A 23,133-nucleotide genomic window follows, 5' to 3' on the forward strand; every position below is an offset into this window, starting at 1 on the left:
CGGGTGTGCACCCCGGGGCGGCCTGTGCAGCGCCCCGGGCAGAGGAAACCCCCCAAGAAGCACCGGGCCCACGCGCTCCCCCTGCAGCCTCACTTCCCCCTGCCCGCCCGCGGGCCCGGGTTATTTTGACAAACCTGTTTCCACTCCGCATGGGCACACACACGCCCCTGCAGACACCCGGGAGCCTGGCCCACCCAGGGGACCCGCGTTCATCGTGGAAAACCCAGAGCCTCGCCACCACGGGCAGCTGGCTGTGCAGCCCTGGGGACCCCCGCCCCCCGCCACCCCGATCGTGGGCAGGCAGCGAGTGTCAGCAGTAAGGAGCCCCCCACTTCTTGGCAGGCGCTGCGGGGGGCTGTGGCCAGCCTGGAAAGCCTGCTTCAAGCTCCCCTGAGCAGAGGAGAGGGGCTAGGAAATACCGAGACACGCCGTGTGCGTTCATCAGGAAGAGGAAACACGCTGGAGGCTGCCCCAGGCGGAGTTTCAGATAAAGAAGGAGCCGTTTACCGAAAGGGCAGAAGGGGGACCCCGGGCGTGGAGAAGCCGGGGCCGCGCTGAGTGAGCACAGCCGTCCAGGGATGGGGTGCAGAGAGATGGTCAGCGCTGAGGAGCCGGGAGGATCCTGCAGGGTCCCGCTGGGGGCATCCTCGCTGAGAGCAGCCAACAAAGCCGGTTCCCAGAGCGGGAACAAAACCAAGCCTGCAGACTGGAAGCGGCCGCTGCTTTCAGGGCCAAGGGCAGCTGCCAGGGGAAGCGGGGTTGCTACAGTGACCGTGTCGGGCACAGGAGGCAAAAGGGAAGGCGAAGGGGCAAGACCGTTCCCCTCCCCCTAGCTCCCGCTCTCCCTCAGAGCAATCCGGTCTAGCCACCCTGGGCCAGGGGTCCTTCAGGGCCATCGTGGGTGGCCACGAACTGGCCACGGTACTGTTTGAACTGGGCGTGCACAGGGGCAACGGTCAAGTTTATGGGCAGCTAGTCCTGCACAGGCCCCGGGCCACCAGGCAGGACCCTGGCCAGGTGTCCTGGCTCCTCACCAGCCCTGCATGCCGTCCAGCTCGCCGCCAGCCCCTGCGCTCTGCCCAGCAGGCCCACATCACTTGTTTGTGTTGCCTGCATGGCCCCTGTTGGCTGCTCAACTTGATCACCCCGACTGCAAGGGAAATCAGGTAGAAGTTCTCCTTCATGTGCACTCAGTGCATGTCATGTTCTAAGAAGGCACGTGTCACCGAAACCGGTTTGGCTCAGTGGATAAAGCAATGGCCTGCAGACTGAAGGGTCCCAGGTTCGATTCCTGTCAAGGGCATGTACCTTGGTTGCAGGCACATCCCCAGAAGGGAGTGTGCAGGAGGAAGCTGATTGATGTTTCTCTCTCATTAATGTTTCTAACCCTCTATCCCTCTCTCTTCCTCTCTATGAAAAACCAATAAAATATATATATTTTTTTTTTAAAAAAAAGGAAGGCATGTGTCTTGTCCAATGCATTATCCCACCCCCCAACCCAAAGTCCAAAATTGAATGAATGGAATTTCCTTGTTTTTTGGGGAGCGAGGTAGGAATGAGAGACATTGCCCAGCTGATATCCACACAGGATCAACAGACAAGCAGAGAATGTTTTTTAAAGGATGGTGCATTTCTGATGGAGTAAGTCCGGGGGGCTCCAGGAGTGTAGGGTGGGGGACAGGGTATGTCGTGGGATGACATGGGAGGGGAGGGGCCACAGGGAGAGCTTCCCACAGGAGAGAGGAAGGTGAAGAGGCCAGGAAGGGCACACATGGCCTATGAGCAATCTGCAAGCATTTCCGGGCGGCACACGTAGCTGAGGGTGTCTGTCCCGCTGTGTCCAGTTCATCTTGACTTCTGCTCCCGAGACCAGACTGCCCACAGGGGAAAGTGCAGGGTTCTCAACCCACGTGGCCTTTGGACCTGGCCATTCATCAGCTCCTCTTGCCAACCAACGTGGGCGAAAAACCAAGTCTGTTCAAAAGTGTGTGGGGTGTGGTAATGGATGAGCGTTGGGACATGCGCAGGGACTCAGGGTTCATTCGATATAGCTATAGATGGACAGTGGAAAGATGTATGTACATGTGTATTAATGAGTTAGCACACACACATATACTTCATTGCCCTATGAGCTGAGAGGCCGAGGACGATGATGCCCCAGGAGCAATGAGCCCGTCCAGCACACAGATGTTGGTTTCTAAAACCTTTCTCCAGTGAAACACACAGAGTAGCCAAAACCGGTTTGGCTCAGTGGATAGAGCATCGCTCTGTGGACTGAAGGGTCCCAGGTTCGATTCCGGTCAAGGGCATGTACATTGGTTGTGGGCACATCCCCGGTAGGGGATGTGCAAGAGGCAGCTGGTCGATGTTTCTCTCTCATCGACGTTTCTAGCTCGCTCTCTCTCTCCCTTCCTCTCTGTAAAAAATCAATTAAAAAAAAAAACACAAAAAAAAAACACAGAGTACCAGAAATGGGCCAATTCTACGTCTGGGGCAAAGTAACACACAAGATGAGCCTGGAGCATCTTAGAGCGCCAGGAAGTAAGAAAGTGCTCAAAAAGAAACACACACACACACACACACACACACACACACACACGTATATCAAAAGGACACAGGAGCCAACCAAAATTGCTCTCAATGGCCAAAGCCGGAAAAACATAAGCAATAAAATAAGTGATATTAGATTATCATATGTGGATTATATAATAAATACTCAGCAATTAAATACTGATATAAATAAATAAATAAATTAGCGAGAGGAGAGAAATCTCACAGGAATAAGAATTCCAAATAGTGTGTGTATATTATTCAGTCAAGGGGAGCATAAGTCCCGGCCCTAAGTGTGGGCGGTATATGGTGATATCCTTCCAAGCATAAGGAAGTGGGGGGGGAGTACCTTTATGGTTAGTACCACTGCCAGGGAGTCAAGGTTAACATTAATCGTGGTCCGTTGTGTTGACAGGAAAGAGCCTTGACACAAGGGGATGAAACCAGAACTTCACCTGTGAGCTCTTCCTTCCAAACCCACCATCCCAGGGTCACGAGGAAGACATCACACAAACGCTCATAGGAAGCATCCTACAGAGCACCGGCCGTCCTGACCGTCAACAACAAGGAGCATCCGAGAAACTGGTCCAGCCAAGAGGAACCTGAGGACTAGATGGGATCCTGGGACAGAAAAAGGCATCAGATAAAAACTAGGGAAACCTTTTTTTTTTTTTTTAAGTATAAACTGGGGTTAATAACAATGCTTCAATATTGGCCATTCCTTATAACGAATAGGCTGCACGGATCTAAGACAGTGGTAGTAGGGAAAACTAGATGTGGGCATAAGGGGCCATTCTAAACTAGGTCCACCCTTTTTCAGTAAAATCTAAAACTGTTGTAAAAGTAAAGCTTGTGTGTAAACGGTGTGTGAAGGATGGGTGTCGCAGGGTGGAAGTGTAGGGATAGAGGTAAATAGCAATGGCATCTGGAATACTTCCTCCGATTTCTGTTCCTCCTGGTGACTATCTTTCACAGTCCCCCCCCCCCAAAAAAAAAAAAAAAAAAAAACTCAAATATTGTAGCGGCCTGAAAAAGAAGTTGGCAAAGTAACACACATGGGAAATGTGTAAGCTGGGAGGGACCCGTGGCGGCCATCCAGTCCCCTGCTTTCAATTATAGCTGGGGGGTGAAGGGGAGGGGGGGGGGATCAGGTTCAAAGACCCGGAGCAAACGGCTGCTGCATGTGTCAGCTCAGCGCCCATTGGTGGAGCCTCTTAGGTGTGCGTCCTGGAGGATTCACAGACAATCATGTCATTTGGCTCTCAGATCAGCCTGCTCTGCAAAGGAGGGATCCGAGGCCAAGAGCCTGCCTCCCAGTGCAGAGCTGGCCACTGTGCTGTTTGAACTGGGCATGCACAGTGGCAAAAGCGGAGACCTGAGCTCGGGGCTCCTCCAGGTGCCCCGTGCAGCCCCCACTCCCACCCCCACCCCAACGCCCCCAACGGCCAGTCACTTTCTCATCCCCTCCCTTCCTGCAGGGGCAGAGCTGATACTCAGGGAGGAGGCAAGCTCAGGAAGACGGCACTTACGTTGGGTTTTCTTTATCTTTTTCCTATTTTTATGAAACTTTTCCTTAACCCAATATGTTTAAAGGTCCCCCATTTGACTGCTCACGGGCATGAAGCTAGGGCACCCATGTTCTGCAACAGCAGAAACATGCCCTTAGAAGTCTTTGAGGCCAAACACTGACCTCATTTTCTAAAAAAAAAAAAAAAGCTGGGAGAGGAGGAAAGGGAGATGGCAGAGAAAAAAGGAGGGGAGCGGAGGGGAGGGGAGCGGAGGGGAGGAGAGAGGAGAGGAGAGGAGAGGACAGGACAGGAGAGGAGAGGAGAGGAGAGGGAATGGAGGGAGGGAAGGAAAAGGGGAGGGAGAGAAGGAGGAAGGAGGGAGGGGTGAGGAGCAGCAAGGACAGTCCAGATCCGCCTGTGATAAGGGTGGGCTGGGGTGCGGGTCTGGGTGCCTGGAGGCAGAGGATGCCTGTTGGAACCTGAGCTCCATCACAGCCAGCAGGGAGGTCCCTTTAACGCCCCCCGGAGGCTCCAATCCATCCATCGGCACAGTCTGGGGTCGTGCTCAGGCCGCTGTGTGAAGGAATCAGAGGCCCCGGTTCTGGAGGCCGGAGGCCCTCCGCGAAGGTGCGGGCAGCCCCAGCCCCGTGTGCAGAAAGCCGCCCTGGGCTGAGCCCTCACCATGAGGACATGAGAGAAGCTGCTCTCTGGTGCCTCCTCGTAGCAGGGCATCCAGCCCACCCTGGGGCTCCGCCCTCCTGACTTGGACCTGCTCACCCCCCAAGGCCCGCCTCCTGCTGCCGTCACCCCGGGGTGCCGTTTTCAACAGAGGGATCGGCAGGAGACACAAGCAGCGCAAAACCACAGGGAGCCCCCCCACACACACACACGGGGTTCCTTCCAAGCGTGAACGGCAGCTTTTCTCCGCTGGATGCCAGGCACCCCGGGTGCTGGCACGCTGCAGGCTCCCCGCAAACAGTCATGGAAACAAAGGAAGGAGAGAGGAGAGAGGGCGAGAAAGGACGGGATAAACCATCTAGTCCCAGCAGCCAGCAGTGCTTGCTGGTTGCCCCGAGCAGACAGAGGAGCCCCTGACGTCCTTACGGAACCAAACCCGGGGTCCTGACGTCCAGTCCCTCCCGGGGAGCCTCCCCCGGGGCACATCCTGGGTGCCTGTCCTACAGCCAAGAGCTGGGGCAGGAGCCAGGTCCAGACCCAGAAACTAGGCCTCAGGACTAGACTTCCGATCCAGGGAGAAGTCCGATGCTGCTTCTGAAGACGGAATGAAAGCCGCTCGGGGTTGGGGGCTGGAGGTGGGGTGGACAAGAGCTGGAGGTCCCAACGTCCAGCCTTTGCTCCAATGCTGATCATAAGAGGGATCAGCCCTGATGAGCGGCGGCCGTTCACCGTGCGGCCAGCTGCCGCCAGGAGGAAACGCAGAGATGTTTTCGCTTTCGGAGGCGGCCGGGCCGCCGCCCTGGGCCTCCGCGTCCGCCCATGGCAGCCACCACTCACCGGGGCAGCTCTGTGCCTGCCGGCGGGGTTCCATCAGCAGCAGCAAAGCTAGACACCGTGTCCCCTGCACGTGCGTATCCCTCCTCTGCCTTCGCTCTGCAGGGCAGACATTAATTGAACTGCCTTCGCTGCTAAAAATAAACTCCCGGTCAGATGCAGCGAGCCAAAAACCTCAATACAAAACCACAAGAAGCGGCGATCGCGTGGGCCAATACCAGCGGCGTCTTGAAAAGACACGCCCCTTTCTTTCCAGGCAGGGTTCTGAGGGGGCCGCCCCTTCTCTGCAGGCAGGATGGTCCACAGGTGCCTGGGCTGGAGGCCAGGCTGGCTCCCGTCCCCCGTGGACAGGGGCCGCCCGCCCAGTGCCCTCTGACCAAGGCCCGAGGGGGTGGCAGCTTGCAAGGATCAGACAGGAGCCAGGAGAGGTCTTCGGAGTCAGGGTCAACAGCAAGGTGACGGGGTCAAAGGGAAGGAGCCCAGCCGGTGTGCGGGTCCAAGGAGGGGCCTGGGTGAGAGAGCGACCCTGAGCAGGCCAGGAGCTGACAGGTAAGCAGGTGGCAGAGTGGAGGCTGGGAAAGGGGGCATGGAAAGCAGTAGAGGGCTTGCCCAGGGTCCGGGGGAAGTGGAGTGGCAGAGAGAGGGGGGTAGAAGGGGAAGGAGGCGGGGCTAAGGTGGCATCCAGGTTACTAGCACCTCTGTTCCATGGCAGGAAGAGTCAGAGGGCCCAGGCTCACGCACTGGGAAGGTATGGGTGCCCTCACACTGGCATGGAGCCAGGGGAGCTGATTTCCAGGCAGGGGTGCAGGCGGGAGTGCGGGGCCCTTCGGACAAGGACTTGGTCCTGGTTCAGAGCCCCCATGGCCGACCAGCTCTGCCCCGGCCGTGCTCAGGACTGTGCACCTGGAATCCAGCACCTGCCCCTGGTCTGCCTGCTCCCAGCAGCCGAATTCTGGGGAAATTCCTCTCCCGTCACCCCCAGACAGACCTGCCATGCCTCATCTCCATCCACAGAAGGCAGCCCCCCCCCCCCCCCCCCGATCATGGGTGCAACCATAGAGACAATTCTTCCAGCTTCTGGATCCTCTGCCCCAGGCACCGGAGTCCCACCCGCCCTCCCCCTGCAGCGGGAGCAGCTTGTCCAGCCCTCGGGTGCTGCAGAGAAGAGAATGTGGCCCCAGAAAAGGCTGCCGCAGGCCTGCGACCACGCTTGTCCCAAAGCCCACTGTCCAGAGCCTGGGCTCCAGAAACAAACTCTGGGACCTGCTGAGAGCTCGGGGGCCAAACCAGGCCCACAGCCCGCACACAGGAGGTCCTGCGGGGCACGCACTGCAGCCGGGTCTGACGGCAGAAGCGGGAAATCAGGGGGTGCAAAGAGTGCCCGGCGGTGTGGCTTGGGAAGGCTGAGTGATTTGCCCAAGAGGAGGCCAGGAGCAAGACCCGGAGGGACTGGCTCTGCCTGAAGCCTCCGCGTTCACTGCCAGCCTTCACGGCGGGCAGCCCCCGACCCGGCGTGGCTGGAGCGGGCACTTCAAGGAGGTGGGGCAGGAGGAATCCATCATCCAGGTGCCCCCCAAAAGGTGTCTGACCTGGTTACTAACCCAGCGCCTTCCCAGCCTCTCCCAGGTGCGGCCCCCGCGTGTCTCAGCCGGACCGCCAGAGCATCCTCCTCCCCCCGAGGAAGGAAGGAGCGGGCGCCACTTCGGAAATGGGGGCTCCTTCCGCAGCTAGGGGCCGAAGGAGAGAGAGCTCCCGAGGCACAGGATACTGGCGATCACAGAGCCAGGCCCCTGTGTCGGGATGAGGTGACTGAAGCAGGCGGCCCGAGCCCTGCAGAGCGGCCCAGATGAAGAAGCGCAGACCCACAGCCCACGCTGAGTTGTGAGACATCACCAATTCCGAAAGCCGCTTCCGGCCCGTCCCTTACCTCCCTCCTCCGAGCTCCAGGCGTCAGGGAAGGCCGGCCCTCGGGGCCCTCCGGAGTGCTGAGCAGACAGGCGTGTGTCCAGGCGAAAGGCTCCTAAATCCCAGGATTCTGCAGACGGACACGGAGAGGACAGAGGATGATCGGCACCCGTGTCCACAGGAGATAACCTCATTCACGTAAACAATCACAAGTACCCGCCCTGGCCGGTTCGGCTCAGTGGATAGAGTGTTGGCCTGTGGCCTGAAGGATCCCGGGGTTCAATTCCGGTCACGAGCATGTACCTCGGTGGCATTCAGGAGGCAACCAATCAATGTATCTCTCTCTCTCTCTCTCTCTCTCTCTCTCTCTCTCTCTCTCTCTCCCTCTCCCTCTCCCTCTCCCTCTCCCTCTCCCTCTCCCTCTCCCTCTCCCTCTCCCTCTCCCTCTCCCTCTCCTTCCCTTCTACTCTAGAAATAATGTAAAATATCCTCTCCCCAAAAAAACACACAAATAAGAACAAAGTAAGAAGTGCCTGTTTACTATGAGCTAAATGAGAAGCAGTGGGAGAGCTGATATTTATTGAGCAACTGTGCCGTGTCAAGTACCGTGATATAGTTAAGTACAAGAAGCCATTGAGTCCCAGGAGATGGGGTTTTGATAGAGAGCGCCTGAGAGGTGAGGCCAGCACCGATGGCGGGGTCTCCTGCCTCCTGGCCTCCCCCATCCATCCTGTGCCCCTCCCCCCCTAAAGCTTGAGTTCACCCGATTCCAGGAATTCTGGCTGGGTGGGGGGTCAGGGATGACACACATCGCATCCCTTCATTCGGAGGCCGGCCTGTCCCAGGTGCCCACGCCATTCCCCAGGAGGCGGGGCCTGTGGGAGCCGGGGAAGCTGTCTCCGATTAGCCTGGCTGTCACTTTTATCTGGGCCCCACACTGCGATCGGCTAACACGCAATCCGTGCACATGGCGGATTACTCAGGGAGCAAACCACTGCGAGGCGTCCCCCGGGCCTCTTATCCCAACCGATCAGGGAGGCAGCTGCGGGAGGGGGCCAGAGGGGGCGAGGTGGCCACCCCTAATCTTATCAGCACTGCGAGGACCCCCTAAGACACCCGAGAGCAGGACCAGGCGCTCCGCGGGTGAGTCTGACACGGACTTCTCTTCTTCAAGGGGTGGTGGGGCACCCCCAGGAAACCACAGAGTTACATCACCACGGAGGGATCCTGCCAGACCTCCAGCCTGCCCCCCACCCCCGGCCCCATCCCCAGCTCCACAGCATCTTGGAAGCCAAATCACCGAGCAGATGGGAGTCCCGTGAGCACGGGCTCCGAGTAAAGAAGACTGACACTGCCGGAGGGGGATCTGCCCTCGGTTCTGGAAACAGAAGTGCCCTTGCCCAGGGGCAGAGGCCCCGGTGGCCCGAACTCCCCCCCATCGGTCCCCTCTCCTGCAGGAAAACGGCGCCGTCCTGTGCTTCTGTGGGGCCTCTCCCTCCCATTGTCAGTGGCATTGTCAGTGGCACAGGGTACCTACAGCAGCCCCTCCCGTTAAGGGCTGGTGGGACCTATCGCTGTCCAGAGTTCGGGTTCCCAGCGGGAGACGGACGGGGCACCCCCTCCCTCGCAGAAGGCCCCCCGGCTGACAGCAAGCTCAGGAAGGTGCCCTCCTCGCACACTCACCTCCCACGTGGGCAGCCTCCCTCGCTCCCAGGCCTCATGCCCCCCCCCCCAAAAAAAGGCGCCTTTTCCTTAGGGTAGGGGTGTCGAACTCAATCAGAGAAGGGGCCAAAATCTAAAATCCAGCCTAAATCGCGGGCCGAATGGTTTACTGAACAGTCATAAACTGTCATTGTGATGGAAACGCAGCGGAGTGCAATGATGACAGCGCGGTGCGGGCCACATTGCAAGGCCTGGCGGGACGGATTTGGCCCGCGGGCCTTGTGTTTGACACATGTGCCTTAGGGTCAAATGCACTGCCTTCATCACCCCAAAGCGGAGCCCCTGACTGTGGGCTCCTGGTCAGGCTGCCCCGGTTGGCATCCCAGTTCCACCACAAACGTCCTTTTAGGATAAGGTGACCAGAACGTCCAGGTGTTGGCGGGACAGTCCTGATTTCTAACAATTTTTCCCACGTCCCGCAGCATTTTTTTTTTTTAAAAAGTCCCGATGTTTGGAAAGATTGGAAACATTGGAAAGATTCTTTCCAAACATCGGGACTTTTTTTAAAATGCCGCGGGACGCGGGAAAAATTGTTAGAAATCAGGACTGTCCCGCCAACACCTGGACGATCTGGTCACCTTATTCTAGGAGCTCGAGCAAGCGGCTCCCTGAGCCTCCGTTCCTCATGGGAAAGGTCGATTCCCAAAGCAGAAGCTCTGCTCCGCTGAGCCCGGGGCCTGGCACGTGACAACGCTTAGGAACGTCCGAGATCGGCACACACCGAGGCCCGGGTCAGCGCCGTGGCTCAGGACGCAGGACACAGGGGCAGGGGCAGGGACAGGAGAAGCCAATGAGAACGGAGCCGAAGGCCTGGAGGGACCCTCCTTCTCGGTTCACTCATCTGCAGGATGGAGCCGACGGCAGCCCCTGCCAGCTCCCAGGCCGGCCGCACGACGCCATGCAGGCGGGACCTGCGCCAGAGACTGAAGGTGCGAGAGGCACGTGGCAAATCCCAAGGGCAGGGCCACGGACAAGCGGCCCGGACAGGACACGTTGCTGAGGACTGTCCTCCGGGACCTCGCGGAGCACCCACGATGACCCAGGAGGTAAGGAGGTCGTGCCCATGTCTCGGACGGGAAAGGAAAGCTCAGAGAGGCCGAGGAGCTGCCTGACACTCTCCCCTCCCTCCCCCCCGCCCCCAATGTGTGGCCAGATCACTGGTTTGCAAGCTCAACCCCACCTCCTTGTAAGGGGGGCAGCCACAACTCAGAAAGTCAGCTCCTTCTGGGGGGGGGGGGGATACAAAAAAAAAACCTCCTTCCAAGGCAGCCAAGTCGATTAATGTGTTTAATTAATGTTTGGAACCACGGAGCAGGGTTCCGTGGTAATTAGGGAACGGACATTTCTAAGTTTCTCCCGGGAGCAGGCCCAGCCCGAGGCTCGCTGCCAGCGCGCGGGAGGCGGGCCCGAGCGGCCAGGGCGGTCAGAGCGGGAAGGTCGCCGCCCCACGGCGATGCCCCGCGCCTGGCACGCTGCCTGCCGGGTGGCTCCCCACCCATAGGGACGGGCCAGGGGAGGAAGAGACGGGCCCAGCGCAGGGGCAGGACGAATCGGGCCCCTCTTCCTTGTGATCCAGACAGCCCAGCGGCAGAGGGAGCAGAGGGGAGACGATACGCAGCCTGTCCAGGCCTGAGCCTGAAGGCCCGAGGCTGCTGCTCCCAGCCCTCCCCCCCACCCCCCCAGCCTGCCACGCTGCCCTGGGATAGGCAGACCCCTGCTCTGTGGCCGACAGACAAACCCTGTTCTTGCACCTGAACCAGGGGACCCCGGGCTTTCTCGGGATGCTGACAGGTAGACCTAACTAGACCCCCGCCCCCCCCCCAAAACCCAGGAGGAGAGAGGCGGAGGCGGGCCCAGACCCAGGCCCCTTGGCCATTGTGTTCAGGGATCCTTCTCGCTCTGCAGGGTCTTCCTTGTTCTATCCCTCCCCACGCCCCGAAAGGCAGGGTGCTGACAGCTCCTTTTCTCCCAGGAGAAGGTGACATGCGGGACTGAATTGTCAATCACCAGCGTGGCGGTGGGCAAGGCTGCCTCATCCTCGGGGCGGTGGCCTTGAATGGCACCCTCATGCCACCTCGGCAGGGGGGCCAGTGGACACTGAACAGCCAAGACCAGAGGCCCCACAGGCAGGGGCCTGGGCTGCTCGGCAGAACAGACTGAGGCCGCCGTCCGATGAAAGACGGAGTGTTAACTCAGGTTAGGGAAGTGCCGTCCTCCCCGCAGGATTCTTCACCTGGAAACCATTCAAACCTCAGCTGCTTGCTGCCGACAGACCACGGAGGTGGATGAAGGCACCTGAGGAGCAGAGGGCAGGCTGGGCCCCCTCCTCGCCCAAGGAAGACCCTGGGGGCAGCCCCAGCCTTGGGGTGTGCCCGCTCCCCCAGAGAAGGCCCTGGGGAAGGACACACACTGGGGGGTCAGCAGAGCCTGCCTCACGCGCTGCCCCGATGCTGAGATCCAACAGGCCTACAGGAAACAGGTGCCGATCCAGGACACAGGCTGCCGGGAGCACAGCTCGTCCCGTCAGCAGCTGTGCACCTGGGCTGGCCACTAGGCCTCTCTGATCCTCACCTGTAAACCAGGGCCAGTCAGAGCAGTTCCCTCCCAGGAGCGGAGGGAGAGAGGACGCCCTGTTGGGCACGCAGGATGCTTCGACCAATGCCTGGTTGGCTAATACCTGTTATTCCTGGGGTCTCACGGCCGCCATCATTCCCACTGAGGGGCAGGCAGACCAGATAATCCTGGACTGGAACCCCAGCGCGGCCCTTTCCTGGGAACGCGGCCAGAGACTGATTGCTTGGCCTCCTTACGCCCCAGTTTGCTCGTGGACGCGACGTGGGAGGGACCAGCCGCCACCCTGGACCACCCGGGATCGCAGGACACGGAGTGAAACGCGCGGTACAGCGTGCGCCTCCCCGATGGAGAGCCCAGCCCGAACCGAGGGAGGGACGTTCCCCAGAGCCACCGGCCGGCCCGCCTCAGGAATGTCAAGGTCAGGAGCGGCCCGGGAACCGCTCCGGGAGAAGGAGACACGGCCACCGAGTGCAGAGGGATCTGGCACCAGCAAAACCCAAGAGGCCCTTACTGGGACTACGGGTGAAATGGTGTGTGGCCTGTGGATTAGATAACACAGTTGAAGCAACACTCCGTTGCCTGAGTTGGAGAAGATTTAGGGACAAAAGGGCATGTCCACAACTTACTCTCAAGTGGCTCAGAAATAATGGTGTGTGTGTGTGTGTGTGTGTGTGTGTGTATTTGTGCTTGTGTGCGTGTGTGTGTGTGTGCCTGGAACCCTACCAGGCACAGTTCTCTGACGCCGTGTGCGCAGGAACTGGGTGTGCTCTCACCCCAGCAGGCAGGCGGGACTCTTACCAGCCCTGGCACAGCCCAAGGAACCAAGGCGGAGGACAGTTAGAAAGTGCTCTCCGAGGAGGGCAGCCATCTAGCCCCGCAGACAAATGGGGCTCCGACACCCTCCCCCTCCCCCAGGAGGCATAGGCCCCACCACTGTCCCATGAAGAAAGGACTTGGATCAGAGACTCCTGGGCTCCAGGGCTCCTGGCCAGGCTGCCCTCGAAGCTGTACCTGTGGGTGAGACCCCATCCAGCAGCTGCACCTTGTGGGAACGGAAGGCGTGAACACGCAGGAAAATGCTCTGTGAACCATGACGTGCGTGGCTGAGCCTCCAATCAAAACAGAGGGTGCGATGGCCTGGAGGCCTCTCACCTCCACCTCAAACTTTCCTTTTTGCACCTCCACTCACATGCAACTTTCCCTCCCAAGCGTCCTCCCACCGCCCCTCCCGCCCCAGGGGTGTCACCTTGGTGAAGCGGCCCCACCACCTCCCTTCCTGCCGGCCCAGGTCTGTAAACAACTCGCCACACACCAGCCTCATCACAGGCACCGTCCTGGTGGCCCCGTGCGGAGGTGAGGGGCTGGCGGCACCGGGAACTGTGCGGGCAGACGCTCTGCGGAGAGAGAGTCCAGCGCCTGCCCTTCTGCCCACATCCAGGCCGAGGGATGACCGTCCATAGCAGTCCTTCCCCACGCAGGCCCCATGCAGAGGAAGGGGGTGGGACCGGCAATGGCTGGGTCTCTCAGATCTGGAAATCTCTGATTCTATCTCCTCTCAGCTCAGTCTCTACTTCCTGGACTGCAGTGACAGCTCATTTGCATACAGGAAGGAGGTGGGGGCGACCATGCGGTTGCTTAGACCCCGGGCTGTGGATTTGGGGTGACTCAGAGAGGAGAAAACGTGTATTTTTCAGTCAACAGAGCGGTGTCTCCAATTTTCCAATCGCTGAGCTGATGTAGCATCGCTGGGCCCCGGGACCCCAGGGGAAGTTCCAGGCTCCTGGGAGTTGAGACGTCAGTCAGTGAGCAGAAGCTGAGCAGGGAATTTCCTGCCACGGACAGCTGCACCGACAGGTGGCTGCAGGGAGAGTCCCCTCCCCGAGAAAAACATCCCTTGCCCATTCGCTCTCCATCTCGGTGAGTCATGGTCTAGGGAGCCAAGGAAACACTGGCCCAGGGCCAACCACCAGGAAGTTACGCCCCCTGAAGGAAGGGCGCCTCTTCCAGGAAGCCAATGGTGAACACTCCCTACATGAGAAAAGCTCAAAAAAAAAAAAATTGTCGCTAAAAATAGGAAGTATGTGCTGGATGAATTAACTATGTTGCTGCCATAAAGCTTAGGCACCCCATCCCCCAAAATCCAGGGTGCCTATTGCGTGTCGGGTGCCAGGGATAACATGGTGATCACGCAGGCATATCCGTCCAGCCACCTTCCAGAGCAGCGGCTGACCGTGTTGGCGGATGATGACCTTCAAGACAATGACCTTGCTCAAGACCGAGCATCCTTCCAGGGAAGCCCACATACAATGATGGACCAAACCTCGTCTCAGTTCTGGAAAATTCTGAAGGGCCATTCCAGCTCCAGGGCTCCCATGAGGTTGGCTGGGGCCTTTGTTGGGGGGGCATGGTCACAATTAGACTTCTCCTTCTTCCTCGTCCTGATCTCTTTCCCCTCCATTTCACCGATGTGGATTCCCAAGGCATCCCATAATAAACATCCGGCCTACTAATCTGCTTCTCAGCACCTGCTCCCCAACCAGCAAGTAGAAGGTGCTTCTGAGTGATTCTCAGGCCCCGTGCCCCCAGGATAAAGGGGCTTGGACCAGGGTGGCAATCAGTCCGGTTCTAGATGGAAAGTGCTTCCGGAGAGCGCCCTCCTGACCATGGTTCAAGGCCACTATGATCGATGGATGAGAACCGGGAAGTCACAAATACCTTCTTTTTTTCTTTTTTTTAATGTGTGCCTATTAGTCCAAGATCCCTAAGACAGAGGCTCACATTCCCCAGTACCCACTAAAGGAGAAGAGCTGAAGAGAACAGCTGCTGAGCAATCAGCTGATGAACAGGTGAATGGACAATGAGAGGAAGACGTCCTGTCTACAGCAGCCCGGCAATAAGCGAGAGATAAGGAATCTGGGTACAGGTTAAACCATGCAACCACATAAAGTGTTTATCACAGTTCTCAAGAAGCACTGGCGATGAAGATGACAGCTAAGCAGCTCATGAAGAACAGTGAAAGGAAGTCATCAGGGTCATGGAACAGAGGGGCTAGGGGACAGCTGGTGAGCTAAGCTTCAGAACTGATGAAGACTCCTTACATCATCCCTCCCTTAGGTTTTGGGCAGGTGCTTGGAACCCCTAATCTGCTGTGTTCCTGTAGGGGGGCGGGGACTTGGGGACATGCCCAGAGCTTCCATTCAACAGCAGAATCAACCCTGGGCAACCCTCAGACCCCCCCTCAGCCCCCCTCAGGAACGTATGTACCCTGGGAGCCACCTCATTCAGGCACCTGCCTCGCCCACCCAGTGCCCTCATTTCTGCGAGCGATGCCCAGGACACGGCAGTGCTGAGGGCGAGGGGGATAAACAGGAGCCTGATGTTTGTGCAAACAGGAGGAAGTGCTGAGGACAGTGGAAAAGGGATAGAGTGTGCCTGGAACAAGAATGACACGATTTGTTAAATAGTAGAAAACACAGGCCTTTGGCCGATGACTACCCATCCCTGAACTGGGAGCATCTAAACGGCTAAATGCTGGGGCCATCGGCAGTGACAAGTCAAAGAACCGACTTCCAGGGCCAGCACGGTGCCCGGGGTCCGACTGGAGGCCCAAGTCACAGGGAGGCAGTAACGCTCACAGCTGAGCAGAATACTCTGCAGCCGAGCACCCTGGGCTCGGTCGAAGGCTCCGCCCCTTCCTTCCTGTGTGACCTGGGCGAGGTAGAGCCACCTCCCCAAGCCTCGGCCTGCCAGAGTGCCTGGCCACGCAAGGGACACGTAGCTGGTGCTCACAGCAGATGCAGGTGCTGTTCAATCAGAAGCTCCAGGTCTAAGACCACCCAGGGCTGGTCTCCAGCTGCTCAAGCATCTCCTGTGAGGCCCCTCCTGGGGGGAGCTGAGGCGAGGGAGGGGGGCCAGCAGAGGGCCATTGCTCATTGTAACCCAAACAGCTCCCCTAGAACCACTATCTGTAGACGGCCTGCTCATAGATGTCAGTTATGCCCAAGGGGGTTGAGGGCTTTAGGAAAGTATGATAACGTCAAACGTCCGAGCTCTCATTTTAATAAAGAAAAAAATGAGGCCTCCAGAAACCAAGGGGCTGGTCTGAACTCATACAGCAGGGCAGCGGCAGAAGGGTGCAGCGAGGGATCCTGGCCCACACACAGCCCACAGTCCCAGGCTGGAGGCGCTGGGCACCTCCTCTGAGGTTTAACACTCCAGGGCAGGAGGCTCCCACCCTGGGGGTGGGCACGTGGTGACTCCAGATGCTTGGCACCCCAAAAGGAGGCCCCTAAGTCCTTGCCTTCACAGCCTGGTTTAAAGACCAGCAGGGATGTCAAGAGGAGAAGCAATCCAGGCAGACGGAGTGTGACCCCTCCACTTCCCATCGAGGGCCAGTCTCCCCTGAGTGGCCTCCCAGAGCTGGGTGGGGGCTGAAGGAGGGGCCCTCGAGGCACGAAAAGGAATCAGCCCACAAACATTAGGCCCGAGAGAGGCGAGGGACTGAGGAGGAGAAACCAGTCCCTTCCTGATGGTGAAATCACAGCTCCCAGATACTCGGACGGGTCTTGTTCAAAGTGACGCCTTAGTCTCCATCTGCCCACGATGTACCCCCACCCATGGGGTCGTTTCTCTCTCCCCGGGGAGGGAAGCAAAAGAAGGAGACTTCTCCCAAATGAAGATGCTCTCGAGTGACCACAGGCCAACTGTCCACCCAAGAGTTGGCACACACAAAGCGAGGAAAGCCTAGCGCAGAGCACAGATCGATCCCACAGAAACCGCTCATAACAGCTGGTTCTCTCCAGGCTCCGCAGTGCTGGGGGCCAGCGGCCTTTCTGTGTGATCACTAATCCTGGAAGGCAGTCGTACTGTCCCCAGGTGACAGGTAAAATGAGGCTCAGCGAGTCCCCAAGACACAGCCCGACCTGCATGTGTGCTGTGTGCAGAGTCCTGTGTGAACAGCAAGACCTGCAGAGCAGAGGCCTTTGCCCAGGTCCCTCCTGCTCCCCCCACACGCCCTCCTCTATTTCTAAGGGCATGAAGTGTGACTGAGGTTGGTTTTATTCAACAAGGAAGACGCAGACAGCCCAGCATGGGAGGGGTGCAAGCAACATCAGTGCCACCATCAGAAGGTCATACATCCTGGCCAGTGTTGTATGTGGTTGAGTGTCAACCCATGAACCAGGAGGTCACGATTCGATTTCTAGTCAGAGAACATGCTGGGGTTGTGGGCTCCATCCCCAGTAGGGGGTGTGCAGCAGATTGATGATTCTCTATCATCATTGATCTCTCTCTCTCTCTCTCTCTCTCTCTCTCCTCTCTCTGAAATCAATTAAAATATCGATATTATTTTAAGAAAGAAAGGAAGGAAGGAAAGAAGGAAGGAAGGAAGGAAGGAAGGAAGGAAGGAAGGAAGGAAGGAAGGAAGGAAGACCGGAAGGAAGACCGGAAGGAAGGAAGGAAGGAAGGAAGGAAGGAAGGAAGGAAGGAAGGAAGGAAGGAAGGAAGACCCAGTCAGTGTGGCTCAGCTGGTTGAGCATTGTCCCATGGACCAAGAGGTTGCTGGTTTGATCCCCAGTCAGGGCACATGCTTGGGCTGCCAGCTCAATTCCCAGTGTGTGTGTGTCTGTGTGTGTGTGTGTGTGTGAATGAAGGGAGGAGGGATATGGGGGGGGGGGGGGGAGTATGCAGGAGGCAGCCAACCGATGACTCTCATCAATGTTGCTATCTCTCCCTCTCCTTTTTCTAAAAAAAAAAAATAATCAATAAAAACATTAAAAAAAAAAAAAAAAAAAAAAAGAACACCCATACAGGAGAGTCCTGTTCCAGATAAGGATGGGAAGACAAGACCAGTAAGATTTCTTCAGGAAGACAAGAAGGTGAGGTTCTGTAAGTCTAGAGTGAAATCCAATTATCCCCCTGTGTTGGATTGAAGGCATGTCTACAAGCCCTGAGCTGTCAACCTCCCCTCCGGCTTCCTCAGGGACATCCTGGCTTCTCCCAGCGAGCCTCGGCCTTCCTGGGGAGGAAGGTCCCAGCTGGAGAGCTGGGCGAGGACTTGCTCCAAGGCTCCAGCAACCAACAGCCACGTCAAGCAAAGCAAGAGGAGCCTGCGACTCCCCAGGATGTGGTGAGCTGAAGCAGCAAGAGAGAAAGCTATCAAGAAACAGCACCGCCAGCAGCGAGATTGAACAGGAACCTGCAGAGACTTTTCTTCTTTGTCTGATTGCTAGGAAACCCCAAAATAGCTGCAAGAGTCACATCCCAAAGCTCTCTGGAGAAAGAGCCTTTGTCCAACAGACAAGTCTACGAGCGAGGACAAGTGTGGAGTCTGCAGTCATGAGACTGCAAAGAGGTAGCTCAGATGCCCTGGCTGGTTTGGCTCAGTGGATAGAGTGCTGGTGGATCCTGGGTTCAATTCTGGTCAAGGGCCCTACTTATAGGCTTGATCCCCAGTGTGGGGTGTGCAGGAGGCAGTCCATCAATGATTCTCTCTCATCATTGATGTTTCTCTCTCTCTCCCTCTCCCTTCCTCTCTGAAATCAATAAAAATACATTTAAAAAAAAAGAAAGAAAGAAAGAATGAAAGAGGTAGCTCAGACTCCACATGACAGTGTGATGATGGGAGCAAAGAGCCCAGTGCTTCATCCCAGCCTTCAGACTCTGAAGCCAGTGTGCTCACGAGCATGTCACCCCAAGGCTCGATCTGGAAGCTCACTCTTTTTTTAAATAAAGGCTGGCTCAACCTAGGAGCAGTGAACCTGGCCAGGGTTCCAAAGACAGTCGGTCAGCAAGCCAATAAAAAATAAAATCTGTCCTCACTAAGGATCAAACATATAAATTTAACAAGAGACCAATTACATCTATTTGAAGTACACTGAGTGGCCAGGTTATAATGATCTCTGAACACATCATAATCTGGCCATTCAGTGTATATCGTATATAATAAAAGACTAATATGCAAATTGTCCCCTGGACCAGGAGTTCGATCGGCAGGCAGGCTGGCCAACCACCTATGTCCCCTCCCCCTGACCAGGCTGGCTGGACTCCACCCATGCACAAATTTATGCACTGAGTCTCTAATATACACTGAGTGGCCAGATTATTATGATCTTTGAACGCATAACAATCCGACTACTCAGTGTATAATATTTTAAAGTAATAACCCACAGTGTGGATGAGGCTGTGGTGAAACTGACATATCCACATGTGGATGGTGGCAACATAAACAACAGTATTTGAACATGATTTGGCAATCTGGGGTCGCGGAGCCATAAATCCACGCCTGTTGGCACAATAACCCATCTTCTGAGAACATGTCCAAAGGGTTTCCCAAGAAGAGAAGATTACTGTGCACAAAGATGTTCCCAGTACCTGCAAGCATTACAGCCAATTACTAGGAAACGTCATTTGCCATGACAGAGAACTGGCTTAGACTATGATGTATTGATCGGATGAACCATGACACGCTCTTTAAAAATGGTCCTTAATAAGGCGTTTAACAAAGTGGGGGGAAATGCTTAGGATATAATGTCAGATGAAATATTACAAAAATATCCCCTACACCTATGCCTAACCATAATCGTAAATTCACAGCGGGGCAGGCATGTGATCAGAAAAGGACCTGATTGGTTGGGGGAGATGATTGATTTCATTTTCTCATCCATTTCCATTCTGCGTGTACAATAAATGACAGCTCTCTTGATGTTGATAATGACGATGATGATGATGACGGTGATGACTAATTTTTATTGGTAAAACTTCACTAGCTTGCAGGGAAAACAATGGGCGGGACTCTGGGACACTAGAAACAGAACTCAGGGTGAGAAACGATCAAAAACTTCAGCGGCATTTGAAGATCAAGAGGGTGGAAACTGCAGTCACCCATGGGCTCCTGTATTAGCGACGTCAGCCCTCCAGGCCCCACGGCGCATCCGGCGGTATCTGATCATCTGAGCTGCGAGAAATTCAGCCTTCCCCCTCCCCGACACACCCACGGCGCTCAAACAGGAACAGAAAAGCCCGGATCTGTGTCTATGTAAATGCATGGCCTCCTGAAACACAAAACTCTGCGGAGAGGACTAGAAGTGATTTAAATGCTGAATTTCCTTTTGAAAAAGGCACCTTGGTCGGTTTCTACACGTGGCGCTAGGGGTCATAGGGGACTTTCATTTTCTATAGGGGCGGGACCAGATGGGATTGCCAATGTGGACAGAAATCCCAACACACAGTTGCCTCCACGGAGAGCCGGGGGCAGGGGCAGGGGCAGGGGCAAAGTCAGGGGGTCAACACTTGAGAATCACACTTGACCCGAGTCCAGTCCCGATTCTAACTCTACTGGCCCTATAGCTTTGGGCGTGAGCTTCCACCCTCATGGCCTCGGTTTTTGCATCCATATAATGGGCTCGTTACAGAATCTTCCTCATAGGGGTGTGGTGAGGATCAAGAGAGATTTGTGCACTCAGCGTAGCGCCTGGAGGCCAAGGGTGCTCACTCACTGGTAGCGTTCTCCCTGACTCTCATTCCCAGGCTGGCCGGATGGAGGCGGCGCCCTGGCTCTCTAGGGGGCACCTGAGCACTGGACGAGGACGGGGCACACACACAAGTGATCCCCTGCAGCTCAACCGGGGTCCCACTAGGACCACCTGGCTGTTTCCGGAAGCCCAGTGGCTCCCAGCACAATGTTATCCGATTCTCTGAGGAGGGAGCCCTTGGCGCTGCTATTTTTTGAAGCTGGTCCCACTGTGCCACTGCCTGGCACCCAGCTCAACCAGGCGCGAGGCAACCAGTCATTTCTCCCCTGATCCCCCCAACTCCCGAGAGAGTGGGAGGCGGCCGTGTTTCCTCATTTACTGAGGCCACAGTTCAGCGGCTCCTCCTGGAAGCCAAGCGCCGTCTGAGTGACTGGCAAGCACAGAGGGCTTCCCCGCTGGCCGCCCTCAGGCTCAGCCCAGTGGTTTCCTGCGAAGCGGCAAAGCAGGCCAGATGGGGTGATCTGCCCCCAGAGGCCCCTGGGAAGCACCTGACCCACGTGGGCAGCAGCGCGGACACGTCAAGGGCGAACACAGGTCCCTGGGGCTGCGCCTGCCCAGCCTGACCTCCTCCTGCTCACGATTGAAGCACAGAGCATCCCACCTGTGAGCCCGAGTGCCTACAGACCTTCATCTGTGAAATGGGTACAACCTCCCCTGCAGGGCGGCTGAGATGCCATGTGTCCAGTGCCTGCTCTCCCCCCACCCCGCAACTCTGCACCCCCCAAAGAGAAGCTCTCAACCAACATGGCAGGCGCTGTGCTTGGTGTGACGTCCCACTGAAGGGAGACATAGGGGACCACTCTTCCTGGGCGACGCCCCCAGGCCTTGCCGAGTTTATAAACCTACAATTCTAGGCTCTAAAGATCGTCTGGGGGAACCCGTACCTGGGGACAGGACGGAATTCCCTTCTAGATGACCCTCCTGGGGCTGCTGTTTACAAGTTCCCACCGACTGGGTGGCTTAAAACAACAGAAATGGGGTGGCTCACCATTGTGCAGGCTGGACATCCAAAATCAAGGTGTCTGCGGGGCCACATTCTCTCAGGATGCTCTGAGCTGAAGACTCCTTGCCCACCTCTCTCCCAGCTCCTGAGCTACTGGCAATCCTTGGTGTTCCCGTGGCCTTTGTCCACGTGTGTGTGTGTGTGTGTGTGTGTGTGTGTGTGTGTGTGACCTTTCTCTTATAAAAGCACTACTCATTGGCCTGAGAGCCCACCCCACGCCAGTACAACCACATCTGAGTTCGATGGCAGCCTCATAGACCCTATTCCACAATAAGGTCCCGTTCATAGAATGGGAGCTAGGACCTGGATGTACCTTTTGGGGGCACCCATTTCCACCCTGGGTGTCTGCCGGACCTCCCTGTGGTCCTGACAGAGCCAGAACGTGTCCCCAGCCACCACACGAAAACCCCTATGGGATCCATCTGTCCACACAGCCGGGTACCCCTCCCACAGACATTTCTTAAGCTCCCCTCCCCTGGCACTGCTGCCAGCTGGGCACCAGCATGAACAGAGAAGAATGGCACCGAGAAGGCCACAGGATTCCCGGGCCTTCAACCCCTGGGGCCCCCCAGCACCCCACAGGCACCGATCAACGTGATTTGTGGTCAAGTGATCAGGCAGACCTATCCTGTCCGTAAACGAGACTCGGGGTCGTGTGCAGACATTTCCCGATGACCTAGTGTGTGACCTTGGGCAAGTGGCAGAACCCCTGTGGGTGAGGTCACTGCCTCACCTGGATGCATACACTGAGAACAAAGAGCGTCTTAAAGTGTCAGCATGCGTCTTTAAGGCGAGGGAAGGCCTGGCCAGGTCAGCTGCCCTTCCACAGGCGATGTCCCAGAGGAGGCTGGGGCAGCGTGGGAGGAGTGCTCCCTGGGCTGGCTCTGCCGAGAGCAAGGAGCATGCTCTGGACCCAGCTGGATGGAGCCCTGTGCGAGGGGTGGATGGGGCACGGACGACCCTGTGCTTCTGTCCAGAACATACGCCCGATGCAAAGCATCCTGCCTCCTCGGGGCAGCTCCAACCCCAGCCGCCATCACTCTGTCATTTACCTTCCTTCCCACTGATTGTATTGCCAGCCTACTTTGAGCACCAAACTGGGGTCTGGGGGATGGGTAAGGGGAGCATGCAAATACCCAGCCTCATGGCACTAATCCCAGCATCCTCTCCTTCTCTTCCTTCTCCAAATGTCTCCCTCCTCCCCCGCCCCACCAGCGGATCCCCCTTCTCCCAGTTCATTTCCGACTTTCCCCCAGAGGCCCCAAGCCTGCTTTGCTGTTCACAGCGAGGCCCTGCCCTCCTCCTGACCTCTCCCTTTGTCACAGTGGCCGGACACCCATTCCTGTCCGAGCACGCCGCCCGGCAGCCCGCCGCGGTCCCAGGAGCCGCTGAAACACTCCTGCCCCGAGGGGCTGTCAGGGCCCGGCCTCCAGTGAATCCTCCAGAGCAGGCGGGGAGGGGGCAGGGGATGGCTTCTGGGGGAGCTGCCCGGGCTCAGGGGCCGCTGCTGGAGGGAAGGGATCTGAGTGTGTCCCAGGGAGAAAGGAAGAAGATACTCTCAGTTTCCCACCAGCGGGTTCTCCTGAAAGAGACCAGAAGCCGAGAAAGGCGGGAGGCCAGGACCACAGGCCAGGGCTGTCCAGTGGGGCAGCCATGAGCCAGAGTGGCTATTTCCGTGGCAGGAAATGCAAAGTTCCCATTCAACGGGCGGGCAGCGCCTCTCAAGTGCCCAGGAGCCACCTGTAGGAGAGGTGACATTGTCCTGGGCAGGTTACAGGACAGCCCAGCCCACAGGAGGCTCCACGCTGCGCCAGGGCTGTCCCTGGCC

At 57.2% G+C, this 23,133-nt stretch overlaps 1 long non-coding RNA gene across 6 annotated transcripts in view; it reads right to left on the reverse strand.

The window, feature by feature from the left end:
- LOC118718669 overlaps positions 1 to 23,133 on the reverse strand; it is a 406,395-nt gene that overhangs the window by 300,411 nt on the left and 82,851 nt on the right. For all 6 annotated transcript variants that reach the window (XR_006741533.1, XR_006741536.1, XR_004987870.2 and 3 more), the window contains exon 3: positions 7,498 to 7,605. This is a non-coding gene — a long non-coding RNA (uncharacterized LOC118718669). The remainder of the gene's footprint in view (positions 1 to 7,497; positions 7,606 to 23,133) is intronic.

Source organism: Pipistrellus kuhlii, unplaced genomic scaffold (genome assembly GCF_014108245.1).
Source record: "Pipistrellus kuhlii isolate mPipKuh1 unplaced genomic scaffold, mPipKuh1.p scaffold_m20_p_14, whole genome shotgun sequence".
NCBI lineage: Eukaryota > Metazoa > Chordata > Mammalia > Chiroptera > Vespertilionidae > Pipistrellus > Pipistrellus kuhlii.